At 46.4% G+C, this 14,442-nt stretch overlaps 1 pseudogene across 1 annotated transcript; it reads left to right on the forward strand.

Moving 5' to 3' along the window:
* Nucleotides 1–7,728: 7,728 nt before the first annotated feature.
* LOC307118618 (C-type mannose receptor 2-like) lies at nucleotides 7,729–13,996 on the forward strand (annotated as a pseudogene). The gene is made up of 6 exons: nucleotides 7,729–7,879; nucleotides 9,174–9,212; nucleotides 9,305–9,630; nucleotides 12,822–12,840; nucleotides 13,123–13,467; nucleotides 13,632–13,996. The product of its transcript is annotated as a C-type mannose receptor 2-like (transcript).
* Nucleotides 13,997–14,442: the final 446 nt, after the last annotated feature.

Here is a 14,442-nt window from a genome sequence, read left to right on the forward strand (position 1 = left end):
GAGAGAGGGTTTGACAATAATAATAAAAAAGACAAGATGAAGAGAAAGGAAAGGAAAGATGTTTCCTTTTTTTTCTTTTTGAGTTTTTGGGGAAAAGAGGGATTTTTCTTCTTTTTTGCCCTTTCCTCTTCTGAGAGCTGAGCCTCCTGGTGTTGAGGAGGAGACGAGATAAAGACATTAAAGTGCTTTCATTCCCCTGAAGTTCATTTATAATGTTAGTAAAGGTTGTTGGACTCTCATTATCCACTGAAATAATAACATCATCTTCTGCTTCAGAATAAACTTGTCTCTATTTCCTCTGAATACTTGATTGTGATTGGCTGGAATGTGGACATTAAAACGTTATTTTTTTTTTTTTGTCTCTTTGTGAAAATTCTTATTTTGTTTTAATTTCATACTTCTGCTGTTTCTTTGTTTGTTTATAAAACATGAACACATTTGCATGTAAACACATCCTCATCACTCATTTGTTTATGTCCACATCACATTTAGATGTTCAGGGTGGACAATATTTACATCTCTGACGTGAAACAGGAGAAACAGTGAGTGTTATTGTTCTAGTCATATTCCATTTTGTCGTATTCATTGTTTAATATCAACAATAGGAATGTTACTCCATAATTGTGTCCCAATTCTGAGCTGCATCATTCGAAGTCCACGAAGGTCAAAGTGAATGTTATAAAAGGAGACGCTGAAGCCTATGGAGGATTTCCTGTTTGCATCATCGGCTGTTCCCGCCCACCGCACCTGTCGCCTAGCAACCATGTGCTAGCAGCCCTTGGGAAACAGAAGAGACATTTCTGACAGACTTTTAAATAAAAAGATGGAGGATATTTTTATGAATGTTTTGAGATGCTTCACCGCCAGCACCGTCGAGTGATGAATGCCTCTCTCCCAACATCTCATCCATGAGGACGAACCACGGCCCACTGGCAGCAGAGGAAATAATTCATGCCAGATATTATATACAACAACACATTTCAGAAAATGTCATTGTTAGCATATTTTTTTATATACTTAAATACTTTTTATATAATTAAATTCATCCTCTGGAGGAAAACAGAATAGAATAATAAAATAACAATTTAGACAATGTACAGCTCAATAACAGTTACCTGAAGAAAACATTTGAGCTATTTAAACAAACATCTGAGCAGAAGTAACTCCCATGGAGAAACAGTGATGGGAGAAACGTCTCCGGTTATGTATGTAACCTAGGTTCCCTGAGAACACGGAACGAGACGCTGCGTCAGCTGACCCTACGGGGAACGCCTCCAGCGTGACAGGTGTCTGAACTACTATCGAATCACGGCAATCCTATTGACCGGCGACAGCCTATGATGTCATCAAGGTGCGACCAGGAAGTATATAAGGGCGCCTTGCAAACATGACACCGCTTCTTCATCTGAAGGGACTGTTTGGCAGGCAAGCCCTGAGGCATGGCAAAGTGACACAGCATCTCGTTCCCTGTTCTCAGGGAACCTAGGTTACATACGTAACCGGAGACGTTCCCTTTCGAAAGGGAACTCGCGCTGCGTCAGCTGACGCTACGGGGAATGATATACCCACGCCCCCATGCCGAGGGGAGTGCATGCCCACTGGCAGTGACAACTGGTAAACCAGGTTGCAGGCTGAAATCCCCTCCTTGGGGACCAAGTAGCAGAAGCGACACCAGTCGCGCTAGGGTAAGACCTTACTAGATGCCGCCGGCCACTGATAGCAGGTCACCACTAGCTGTCAGCGTCATGCCAGTTAACAGTCCTCGCACTGAGAACAAAAAACCTGTTAGGGAGGCCTAGTGAGGCCCATTGTATGATAGAAATATATGCCAGAGAAGCCTGAGAAACCATGCTCAGAAACTCGCCTAGAGGGAAGCCTGGTGAGGCCTACTACCTGATAGCAGTTGAAGCCAACTGTCAAAGTAGCTGGAAAACGGAAATTCGCTTTCTCAGGGAGGCCTAGTGAAGGCCTACTACCTGAAAGTCAAGCTACACCAGCTAGATGAGTATCCTGACTCGGGAAGTCACCCTCAGGGAGGCCTAGTGAGGCCTACTACCTGATAGCAAGCTTTGCTAGCTACCTGAGCATCAGGAACTCACCCTCAGGGAGGCCTTGTGAGGCCTACTACCTGATAGCAAGCCTTTAGGGCCTGATAGCGAGCCTTCAGGGAGGCTTAGTGAGGCCTACCATCTGGTAGCAAACTAAGCTAGCTGCCCGAGCATCCTGACTCGGGAACTCACCCTCAAGGAGGCCTATTACCTGATAAAAGGCCTTTAGGGAGGCCTAGTGAGGCCTACTACCTGCAGCGTGGCCTGCTACCTGCTAGCGGCTCATGCTAACTGTTTCTCAGGTGACTGGAGCCCAGGAACATGCCCTCAGGGAGGCCCGGCGAGCCCTACTACCTTACGACCAGTCTTCAGGGAGGCCTAGTGCGGCCTACTACCCAGCAACAGCCTAGCAGCTCCTGTGCTAGCTGACACGTCGACTGGCAAACAGGAGCCCTCCTTCAGGGAGGCCTGATGAGCCCTACTACCTGTCAGCGGTTTATCACAACCTGCCAAGTGACTGAGCCCAAGAATGCATGATCAAGGGAGGCCTGGTGAGGCCTGCTACCTCATGCCAAGTCTTCAGAGAGGCCTGGTGCGGCCTACCTCCCATCAACAGCTTAGCAGCCCATGCTAGCTGACACAGCAACTGGCGAAGGGGAGCCTGCCTTCAGGGAGGCCTAATGGGGCCTACCACCTCACAGCAGGCCCGCAGGGACGGCTTCCTGGTGGCAGGAGTGAAACACTGGCTGCTATAACCTTGGGCTGACAGTAGCTTCTCTGCTGGCTGACAAAAATTAACATCCAACTGTTAACTAGGGTTATTAGTTGGCTACTTGAAGCCAACATCGTTGGGGAGCAATATATACCGCAATACACATGGGGCCGAACCTTTGCAAGAGGCCTACCAAGGCTGACTACCTAACCAGGTTGCAGCTAATAAATTGCCAACCTCCCCAAATGTCGGGACTCACTCGCAAGGAGGCCTGTCTCTGAGGCCTACTACCTGACCTGGAGTCTACTGCCAAGACTGCCCCAGCTGGCTAATCACAGCCAGCTGGCCTACAATCCATCCTAGCCTAGCTGGGTGACCCATCCCGGAGGCCTCCAATTTCTTCTGGAGCTAACTGTATAATGGCGCAGTCTTATCGGCAGTGCCTACAAGCACTGGAACCTAATCACATTGTCCATAGCAGGGTACTCGGCAAACCAAACGCCTTGTACCCCCTAAGCGGGGGGAGTACCACATACGCCACCCACCATACCGTGCGAGGGCGTCAGCCATGGCAATGCTCTGGCTACAAGGGAGCTTACTACCAAACCTATATAAACAAAAGGTTGCGAAGTGCTGCTCAACCCGAGCCATGGGTGAGGCAGAATAATACAGAGCTAGGAGTGGAGGTACTCAAATCTACCCTGCCTTGTCAGAGGAGTACTGCCAACTGGCCAGGGCATATAAGCAGGGCCAGAGCCTGCCAAAAAGCTGGTGTCTTTCTAAGAAACTAGCTCTGGAGGGCAGGGCTGAGCTATGCATACAGTCTTTTCGTACTCATATGAAAAACGGCCTTAACCCTGCCCCACGACCACTGGCTAAGTCGCTATCAATTCTGCACAGCACCAACATGCATTACTAGTGAAAGCCCCAGAACGCAGGTAAGGGGGCGGGCCTTGGCCGGACAACTCTACATAAGAGGAGGCTACATTAGGGACAACAATAAAGCTAGATTCAAAAAAGAACAGCTACCCGGAGCGCAAACGCTTCTTGGCGTGCACCTCCGTAATCCCTAGAAAGCCTAGGCCAATCTAGATCTATACCCGAGGTCCGAGAGGGCCACTACTATTGCACCAAACAAAAAAGGGCACTCGGGTAGAAGTGCCAGTCATTATATTAGATCCGGCTCTAGATCTGACTGTAGTTCTAGCGTAGTCTGATCCTGCATTCTCCAGAAAACTTATACTGAGAGAAGATACAGACCGTCTTACCCTGAGGCGGCTACCAGTTACCAGCTTAAACTAGTAGAAATAAGCCTAGCTTTTCCTCTTTTTTTTTTTTTTTTTTTAAAAACAAACGCTACACACCCGCAGGAATGAGCGGCATTCCCAGTGCTACTTACACATTTTAGAGGTCTGGGAAATATAAAAGCTGTTCAACTCCCACAGAACAGCTGTTCTAAATATATACTTTACTGGCTTCTCTACTAGCAATACTAGCTCACCACGGAGTGCAGGCAACTGGTATATAATGTTTTATCGTTCTAGCCAACCTAGCAGGGGAACTACATGCCCTAGGAAATATCCAACGATCCACAGCGATCCCCGAAGCCCTCTACAGGGAGCATAAGTCAGAAAATATAATATTTTTCCCTCTTATAGGGGACTTACCCGCTCACCTGCGGCACGCCATGATATCCACCCACAAGCTTAATTCACCACATGTATGCTTTGGTGTACCACTACCACGGGCCTGAGGGGGGTGCACTCACAGACCAGCCAGGCGGGCCCTAGCACATCATCGCGGACCCACCTAGGCCGGATGTAAGAAGTGCCTGGGGAGATGATGAAGAAGAGGAGTGAGGGTCAATGTAATTCCTTAGTTCACCCTCAGGGAGGAGACCCATCATGAGCGCTGACTGCGTTTTGTGATACACAGCTCCTACTTCTCCCGGGAGTCCGCCTCTCTGTGCCCCACCCCCGACTGTGGGGGCGCACGTGAGGCAATGCTGGCCCTCGGGCCCCGTCACCTGTCCTCGGACCATGACGCCTCCCGCCTGCCTGGGACCCGGATCTCAGTGGCATGCAGGTCCTCAGACGCTGCCAACCACCGTGTATGCCCTGCCATTAAAGCGACACATCGTTTAAGTGCCAGGGTTGGAGCTCTCAGCTTCCCAGATGCGAGATCAAACATCCCGTTAATTGGAGGTGACGACACATACCCATATTCTCCAATCCTCCCGAAATCAGCGACCTTCCGCTGATGTCATACTGCTGATGTCAGTGAATATAAACAGAATATAGGTTATTCCATGCCCTCTCGATCTAAATAGGAAGATCAGGAAGGAATGAAAGCCCAACTGAGCCGATGATTTATGGCTGGGGGGAAAATCGATCGTTTAGTCCAACACGAACAATACCTCCTCTAAAGCGCCAACACGGCGGCCGCAGCCCGCCTGCAGCGCATTTCATAACATTCAACGGCTTAGCATACACGGTCGGGATGGCTGAGAAGATTAATCCCCTTCTCACAGCCATCCCTAGAGCACTTGCAACAAGTCTCTTCAGCCGCTAGATCGTCAAAGGGAAGAATGCCTTCCCGTGACAATTCAGCAAGCTCTATCCGGGAAACCCGTGACGTGCGTCCGCGCTCAGCCTCGGCATGAGCGGGACCGCATCATCAGCCTCGGATGCCAAACCCTCATCCCTCAGGAAGAGAATCAGATGAGAGCAGAGCGATCTCGGATTGACAAACGCTCACATTAAACAAACAAACAAACAACTTGATAAGAGCTGACTGCGCATGCTCTTGATCCCAGGCAGAAACACACAGCACGTGTGTATACAGTAATGAATTTGGATTACCTTAACTCGAAGCAATTCAGAAAAAACTGTCCCTGAAGACGAAGAAGCGGTGTCATGTTTGCAAGGCGCCCTTATATACTTCCTGGCCGCACCTTGATGACATCATAGGCTGTCGCCGGTCAATAGGATTGCCGTGATTCAATAGTAGTTCAGACACCTGTCACGCTGGAGGTGTTCCCCGTAGCATCAGCTGACGCAGCGCGAGTTCCCTTTCGAAAGGGAACAAAGCGTTCTGAAACTTTGAAACAAATGTAAAAATGTTTTATCACAGGCCTTGTCACGAATGGCACACTTCATATACACCTTCTGTCTTGTGATCTTACAATGGCTGCCATGTGCTCGTGTCCGTTAAGTCCATGAGACCGTAGTGTCCCATTTGTAATGTAAGGTTTCAGAAGGGTGCTCGCGATATGCTGTACATGAAACTGCATATCAGTTGAACCATATCAACAATAAACCTAATGTTAGGCTCATGAACTTTATGACTTGAGGAAATTAGGGATGCTCTGATCGATCGATCAGTATCACACTTTATGAGTCGATAGGTAGTCACTAAATTTGGCCATTTGATGAACCAATTGCAATATAGTGGCGTAAAACAATAAAAAGATGAGTTTTTTGCACCACGTTCTGCTTTGTCTCAATTTAACTGACTTCAGATGCCCCAACACCTGTGAAGAGATGGCTTCAACTCCTGCGAGGACTTCAGATGACGCAAACTCATGCACCAATGCAAAATTGTCTATATATCCCAATAATTTGTTAAGAACATGCATTAATTGCTTCAATGAGCTCATTATGTCTGCCTTAAATCAATACATTGTTTGCTAGCTGTTTGTCCATTTCATTGTTTGTCCTGTCTCGGCCAGCTTCTCTATGTGCTTCGAAATGGAGGAGTGAGCGGTGGACGGTTGCAATTCGCAACCTCACCACTAGATACCTTTAAGTGAACACAGGGACCTGGTGCTCAGGCACCTCAGCCATCTGGGGCTTCGGGTCAACTGGGAAAAGAGCAAACTCTCGCCTTTGCAGAGTATCTCTTTTCACGGTATGGAGATGGAATCGGTCAACATGATGGTGTGTCTCACGGACGAGCGTGCCCAGTCGGTGCTGAACTGCTTGAATTCATTCAGGGGCAGGACAGCGGTTCCACTGAAACAATTTCAGAGGCTCATGAGGCATTTTGCAACCGCAGCCATGTTCACACCGTTTGGATCAATGCACATGAGACCTTTTATGCACTGACTACATGGGCATGGCACACATCGGGTGACCATCACACCGGACCTTGCCTTTCCACGGGCCGGATTGCCCTTAGAACAAGTGTCCAGGCATGTTCTTGTCGCAACTAATGCCTCCAATGGGCTGGGGTGCTGAATGCAACGGGCACGCCTCTGGCTCCTGGAAACAGGACCTCGACTGCAGTGGCATGTCAACTGCCTTGAGTTGCTAGCAGCACTGCTGTCCCTGTGCCGGCTTTGACCACTGCTACAGGACAAGCATGTATTGGTCCGGACGGAAAACACTGCGACAATGACGTACATTGGCTCAGTGGCGGACGATCCGTTCCATTTACATTCCAAGCGAAGCTCAATCATTCAGCTGATGTGCTTTCCCGACAGCTTATACTCCCGAAAGAAAGGAGACTCACTGGGGGAAACTCATATTTGCATAGGCCCCAGGGCCAGCTGTGTGCCAGCACATCCGTGCCGAGTTTTCCTTCGTTCAGGAAATAAAACAACTGGCAGTGGGACGTTTCTGGGAGAAAAACAGGTCGGCCACACAGTTGAGCATACCAGGCACATGAATGGCCCGCAGAGACCTCAAATGCTTCTGACTCCAAAGGAGGAGATGGCGGGATCGTTGCGAAATGCGATGGGAGCGTAAACAGTTGATGTATGCAACGATCGTTGTCCGTACAGACCAATACATCTTCGCACTGGAGCGGCTTTCTGAGGTGGCTCAGTGCAAGATGTACTGCTAGGCTGAAGGTTTGGTGACAGGCCGGTGCGATGCTCACCCGGTGAGTGCCACTCGAAGGTGCTGGCGGTGAAGCATCTCAAAACTATATTCGAAAGTCTGTCAGAAATGTTTCTGCTGTTTCCCAATGGCAGCTGGCACACAGTTGCTAGGCGACAGGTGCGGTGATGATGCAAACAGGAAATCCTCCATAGGCTTCAGCGACTCCTTTAATAACATTCAGTTTGACCTTCGTGGACTTCGAAGGATGCAGCTCAGAATTGGGACACAGTTATGGAGTAACATTCCTGTTGTTTATATTAAACAATGAATACGACAAAATGACATATGACTAGAACAATAACACTCACTGTTTCTCCTGTTTCACGTCAGAGATGTAAATATTGTCCAGCCTGAACGTCTACATGTCGTGCGGACATAAACAAATGAGTGATGAGGATGTGTTTACATGCAAATGTGTTCATGTTTTATAAACAAACAAAGAAACAGCAGAAGTATGAAATTAAACAAACAACATCAACAAAAAAAAAAAAAATCACAAACGAATTCTAAATATATGTAACATTTTAATGTCCTTATTCCAGCCAATCACAATCAAGTATTTAAACAGATGAGATAAGACATGTTTATTCTGAAGCAGAAGATGATTTCATTATTTCAGTGGATAATGAGAGTCCAACAACCTTTACTAACATTATAAATGAACTTCAGGGGAATGAAAGCACTTTAATGTCTTTATCTCGTCTCCTCCTCAACACCAGGAGTCTCAGCTCTCAGAAGAGGAAAGGGCAAAAAAGAAGAAAAATCCCTCTTTTCCCCAAAAATACAAAAAGGAAACATCTTTCCTTTCTGTTCATCTTGTCTTTTTTATTATTATTGTCAAACCCTCTCTCCTCTCAATAGTCAGCCTCACTCCTTCATCTCTGGATCCTCAAGCGGAGGGTTTTTAAAGGCTCTCAGTGACCAGTATCACCGTCTTCACTAATGAACTCAACCCTCATCATCAGATCATTAGTGGGTTGTTCGGGTCACACAGAACCAGATAAAAAGTGACCCAACACAGACAAACACAACATATTAAATTGATCAGAGAACATTGCTGGACTGTATAACTCATGTTACATCAAAACAGTTGTTTAGTTATTAAATATAAAATGTTTATATGTAAATAATTTTCTGATCAAGGTCCATATTCATATTGACTGATACTGAGACCGACTGACACAGATACAAATATTCAAATATGGGGAAAGTGGTGGACAAATACACAAATAAGGAGGAAGTATATTATGAAATAGGGGTTTATAGAGAAATAAACAAATGATGTGATGCCCTGAATGAGGGATGAGAGCAGATATAATAATCACATAGTTTAAAGCTGCAGACAGAAACATCAGACTCAGGACAGAAACACACAACCTCTAAAGTAAGAACAACTCACATGTTCATTCTTCAGACACAATTAGACTTTGAGATGTTAATATTGTCTGAATTATTGTGTGTTTCATTCATGCTGCTGTTAAGAAACTGAAATTGTCATATTGTCTGAGTTTTTCAATGTTTCTTCCTCAGAAATAGACCAAACTCTATATTTCGTTCTTCTTCTCATTGGTGAGTGTGTTTGTTGTTTTATTTATGGTTTATAGTTTCATCAGGTTTGACCCTGTTATGAAAAGCAATAAATCAAACCCTCTCTTTCACAGCTCTCTGCTCCGTATCTGAATGTGTTCAGGGTCAGTATCACTTTATAAACGTGAGGAAGAACTGGACTGAAGCTCAGAGATACTGCAGAGAGAATTACACAGATCTGGCCACCGTTGACAACATGAACGACATGAACTAGCTGAAGAAGAGTGTGACTGATGAAGGTGGTTGGTTTGTCTGGATTGGGCTGCAGAAGACGGGTGTTGATAAATGGCAGTGGTCTTCAGGTGATCCTGCGCTCTATCTGAACTGGGGACCTGGACAACCTTATGGCAGAGACGAGTGTGCTGTGATGAGAAATGGACATGTTATGATTATTCATGCAGTAACAGCCTGACTTTTTATCTGCAGTTCATCTAACAACAGTAAGTGCAGCTACATACAATTACAAAAAATATTAATTTATTTAAAGTTGCACCATATACTGTACAAAATGAATTGATTATGCAATACTAAATGCTTCCACTGTTTAATGTGGTCATAAATACAGGGAAGATTGTGGATATTTGTCCACTTTCAACTTCTGTATGTTGATCTTTTGTTGTTGATAACTGTGGGAATCTGCCATTAGAGAGCCTAGAGAACGTCTCGGATACGTATGTAACCCTCGTTCCCTGAAGAAGGGAACGGAGACGTATGTCGGAACTGACCGACGAATTGGGGATCTGATTTCAGAGACCAATCTACTTCGAGTGTGTTAAAAACGAGCCAATGAAGATTGGCATGCGATTCACGCATTCGACGGAATGTACGTCTCCGTTCCCTTCTTCAGGGAACGAGGGTTACATACGTAACCGAGACGTTCCCTTTCAGTCGGTCACGTTCGACGTACGTTGGAACTGACCGACGAATTGGGGATCCTACCAAACGCCAGGAAACTGGCCCTTCCAGCATCCTGCTTGAGCGCACTGGACCGTCTTCGATGGTACGGAAGTCAGGGCTCCAAGCAGGGAGGTCAGTCACTGCTGTTTCTGCAAGACCCACTTAGTGTGACTTTTGGATAACGCTGGGAAAGCGTGCCCGTCTTGGGAGATGGTACGCTGCGGAGCCATGTCCTTCAGTGGAAAGATTGGTGGCAGAATCCACATAAGGACTAACCTGGCAGGGTAGTGCAACATATGGCAGTCTCTGGGGTGGTTCCAGCCTGGTTCCAGGGGGGAAAGAACACGCCCAGAGACGACAGAGCGGGCTCTGTCAAGGGAAAGACACGGGGCTAGCCGATTAGGGTAGCTGGTACCGTGGAGGATACACACATCGGGTTGTCGTGAGGGAACCGATACATATGGAACCCAGCCTACACACATGTTTCACAAGCATACGGGTGCAGGCCTGGCGTCAGACGGCTGCAACGTCTGGCACCGCAGGGGTGACGGAGGAGCTCGACAGGGTTAGCCGTTTCCAGGGAACACAACGGGAGAAAATAGACGCACATATCCGGCCCAGAGGGCGGGAGTGGCATTGCAAGCCGACACTTAGAACGGGCACTTAGCGCTACTGGCCCCTGGGGGCGAGGATGCGCGAAGATACCGCCTCTACACGGAGGCTATAGAATCTAGCGAACATGTTAGGTGTCGCCCCGCCCGCAGCTCTATAAATATCTGTCAGCGAGGTGCCTCGAGCCAGTGCCCAGGAGGAAGCAACACTCCTCATTGAGTGTGCTCACAACCCGAATGGGCAAGGCACGTCTTGGGACTGGTAGACCAAGACGATAGGATCCACTATCCAGTGGGCTAACCTCTGCTTGGAGACAGCCTTTCCCTTCTGCTGGCCTCCGTAACAGACAAAGAGTTGCTCTGAGGTCCGAAAGCTTTGAGTCTGATCAACGTAAGCGAAAAGAGCGCGGACGGGACATAAAGCCAGGGCTGGGTCTGCCTCCTCCAAAGGCAGCGCTTGCAGGTTCACTACCTGGTCCCGGAAGGGAGTGGTAGGAACCTTGGGCACGTACCCAGGCCGGGGTCTCAGGACAACGTGAGAGTTGTCCGGCCCGAATTCTAGGCACGATTTGTTGACTGAAAGTGCATGCAGGTCCCCTACCCTCTGGATGGAGGCCAATGCCGTCAGAAGCATTGACATGATTTAAAGCTCCACAGACTGCAAAGGCTCAAAGGGAGGGCTCTGAAGTGCTCTGAGCACTAGAGCCAAGTCCCAAGAGGGTAACGAGTTTGGACGAGGAGGATTAGGCTCCTCACACCTCTGAGGAACCTGATGATAAGGTCGTGCTTCCCCAAGGACTTACCTTTGACTGCGTCGTGATACGCCGCTATTGCTGCAACGTACACTTTGAGGGTGGAGGGAGACAGCCTTCACTCCAGCCCAGCTTGCAGGAAAGAAAGCACAACACTAACTGAACACCTTCAGGGGGTCTGTGCAAGAAGGCTCACTGAGGGAAACGCATATTTGAGCAGGTCCCGGGGCCAGCTGTGCGCCAGTGCTTCCGTGCCGAGGGTGCCCCTGGTCAGGGAATAATACCACTGGTAATGGGTCCGGAGAGGCAAACAGGTCTACCTGTACGGCTCTGAAGTGGTCCCATATCAGCTGGACCCCCTGGGGATGGAGTCGCCACTCTCCCGGAGGTCTCGGCTGCCGTGAAAGCTCGTCGGCTGTCCGGTTGAGAGCACCTGGGATGTGAATGGCACGAAGCGACCTCAGATGCTTCTGACTCCAAAGAGACTCAAAAACACTCTTCGTAGACACAGCAATGACACTGTTTGGCTCCGAAGTAAAAAGCAATGATCAAGCATTCCACTTCCTTGTTTATACCCGCGCTGCGGGGCGGTGCGTGGAATGCGTGGATTGCATGCAAATCTCCATTGGCTCGTTTTTAACACACTCGAAGTAGATTGGTCTCTAAAATCAGATCCCCAATTCGTCGGTTAGTTCTGACGTACGTCGAACGTGACTGACTGAAAGGGAACTTTTTTTTTCAGCAAAAATTATATAAATTCTAAATAAATTGTAATTAATGAATGCATAGAATTTCAACATATATAATAGACATACAACAACTTGCTTCATCTTGATATTTATGAACAAAACTCTTGTCCTGAGAACAAAGTTCAGTTCTCGTCTTGTCAGTGTGATTTTATTGTGTTCACCCGTATTACAATAATATGATATACATTTTGTTTTGGAGATTATAATTCTCAGAAATTATATTTAAGTAGATGTTTGAAATTAATAAAACATTTTAGACGTGAATTTGTGATCATTAGCTACAGAGGGATAAATATCTGAACGTCTAGATCTGTGACATTGATTCATTCAGCTTCAGGATCTCAACACAAACCTGTAAAGACTCATGAACTCACACACACACATTGTTCATTACAACATAAAAAACAATCAGACTACAAACAAGACAAACCCAATTAATTGTAACAATATTCATTTGTATATTTGTATATACAATATAACATTTTGCATGAAAGTTTTACTGACATATTTCTCAGGACTAGTGAACGGACACATTAACCTGCAGTGAAACATCTTCATCTGTTTGATGTTTCTCTCATTCAGATCTTTGTGTCTGAATCCAGTATTACAGAGAAACATGGAACAAAACATAATGGAGAAATAAAAAGATGCAATGAAATAGTCATGAAAATTCACAAAAATTACTTCATGTTATTTCAACAAAATCATTTGAACATACTGTATATTGAGAATATTCAGTATATCATCAGCTGTAGAATCAGTCTCTGAATGACACGTGTTTCTGATGCTCCACCGCTGCTCTTATTCACATCTAAACCATAAATCAGTGTAAGAATAATGAACAAACTGACTCTGAATCTGTTTCCATGTGTTTTTCTTAAAGTGAACACAAGACTCGTCTTTGTCAATCAGATGAAGAACTGGAGATACGCTCAGAGTTACTGCAGACAGAATCACATTGATCTGGTCAGTGTGAGGAACCAGAATGAGAGTCAACAGATTCAGAAGTTCATCAATGATAGTCACATATCTAATGATGTCTGGATCGGCCTGTTCAGAGACTCATGGCAGTGGTCAGATCAGAGTAACTCCTCATTCAGAGACTGGAGGTCTGGTGAACCAAGTAATACTGGAGGTGATGAAAACTGTGCAGTCATCACCAAGAGTCCTCTGAGACAATGGAATGACATCTCTTGCAGTGACAAATTTCCTTTTGTGTGTCATGAAGGTGAGCAGATCCTCTCAAAACACACACACTCCATCATCAGCTCCAGATATCTTAAAGTTCACGCTACATGTCTGACATGACAGATTCCTCCACAGTGTTTGTTCTGCATGTTGTTTTTGATCAGTCTCTCTCTAGTTTTTGCTTGTGGTTTGTTTTGTGTCCAGATAAACTGATTCTGATCAAAGAGAACCGGACGTGGTCTGAAGCTCTGAGATACTGCAGACAGAATCATGTGGATCTGGTCTCGGTTCATTCAGACGAGATGCAGCGTGAGGTGATGAATGTGGTTAAAGGGGCGTCTACTGCGGAGGTGTGGTTGGGTTTACACAACTACTGCATCATGAACATGTGGATCTGGCTGAGCGGAGAGATCGTGTGCTATCAGAACTGGGCTCCAGGGAACGGAACGACACGGGAAAACTGCAGCCTCGAGAAGAGAAATGGAGCAGTTCAGTCTGGAGGAGATCAGCGCTGGATCAGCCTTCCTGAAAACAACACACTCAACTTCATCTGCACAAATGATGAGTGAAAACATGTGAATGTTTTCATTCCTCATTATTTTTGGTAACACTTTATTTTGATGGTCCTTTTTTAACTTTCTGTTGTCTATAAGTAACTCTGCATCTACATGTCCCGGGCTCTTGACAAACATCATGTGGCTCGCCAGGTCTTTCACCCTTTACCAACAAATGATGGATAACAAATTAGACACATCAGAGATCAGCTTTCTGCAGAAAAAGCAACATCACAATTCCTCTGTAGCACTGAAGTTAAAGAAAAAGTTTAGAATAATAACGTGTTCAGTGCTGTGTCACGGCAGCTCATGCTCTCAGACTCAAGCCACTCAATAACGGCGAAAATAAAGATTTTTAGAACAGCGGCGAAAATTTGAAAGTGTATAAAAAAGTGACTGGACTGAAACATATGCTTTTATTGAAGCTGGTGCTCCGCTGTGTCAAGAGACATTTCGAAACA

Source organism: Gobio gobio (genome assembly GCF_949357685.1).
Source record: "Gobio gobio genome assembly, chromosome: 2".
Classification (NCBI taxonomy): Eukaryota; Metazoa; Chordata; class Actinopteri; order Cypriniformes; family Gobionidae; genus Gobio; species Gobio gobio.